This window comes from Galeopterus variegatus, unplaced genomic scaffold (genome assembly GCF_000696425.1).
Source record: "Galeopterus variegatus unplaced genomic scaffold, G_variegatus-3.0.2 Scaffold5680, whole genome shotgun sequence".
NCBI classification, from domain to species: domain Eukaryota; kingdom Metazoa; phylum Chordata; class Mammalia; order Dermoptera; family Cynocephalidae; genus Galeopterus; species Galeopterus variegatus.
Genome location: NW_007731791.1, coordinates 8281 through 9344, shown reverse-complemented (window position 1 = coordinate 9344; position 1064 = coordinate 8281).

Sequence of the window (1064 nt, the reverse complement as noted above, 5' to 3'; positions counted from 1 at the left end):
GTGTTGTTGTCCATCTGGTACAGCATGTCATCCATGTGACAGATGCACTTTAAGTGTTGCCAAGTTAGAGAATAATTAAGACTGTGAATTTCAGAACTTCATCAATTTGGAGTAATTAAAAGGGTGTCATATATGTAGCATTCTGTGCATGGTTTATTCCATTAGTCATTGTGCCTTACGCCAGTGCTAATCAAAGTAGCCATTCTACAAACTGTTACCAGTCCTCAAGATAAGGAGCTTGTGCCACAGTGTAAACCAGTGTACTGCTTCCTTCATCAAAAGGGAAAATAATGCTCTGAAAAAGATGTCAGCTGAAATAAACTGGGTGCTTAGTGATGTAACTGACTTCTGTTTTTGGTGAAAGTTCCTTATTTCAGTTATAGACCACTAATAAACAATTTACAGACTGCCTCAGTATAATGAACCATATTTTGAGTAGTAGTTTTATGTCATAAATGTCAGACATTTATGATATTGTTGCAGGAATACATGTCCCGGTTAATACAGCTTATTTGTATATAAGTGCCTGACACTTTTAAATTTGCATAATTTTTTAGTCTTTTTTTCCCTTCTAACTTATGTCCTTTTTCCACATTCCCTTCCTGTACAGAAATTCTACCTAATAATAGAGTTTGCTACGAATAATAGCTTATTGCTACGACGCTGAGAACTCAGACATATTCAGAGAGCCAGATCTTGCTCATAAACCATAATTATGGTAACAGAGAAGTAGGTAATTGTGTGTCACATAGTGCCCCCCCACCGTACTTTCTGACACACACTAATTGCCAAAATAGAGGTTTTGTTTAAAACTTGCCAGACACTGGTTTTATTACTTAAGTAGAGTGCCCAGTGGACAAAGTTTAAAATGCCAGTCATTGTGAAAAAAGCTATTCACCTGTTTTTTAAATTTTACTTTGACAGTAATCTGGCCTTGTTTATTAAGCAGCTGCTATAAACTTTCTTCACTTGCATGCTTCAACTTAACCAAAGAAATGCTCTATCTGATAAATAGATAAGGTATTTTTACAGTCTACCATAAGACAGATTAGGAGACTCTTGAA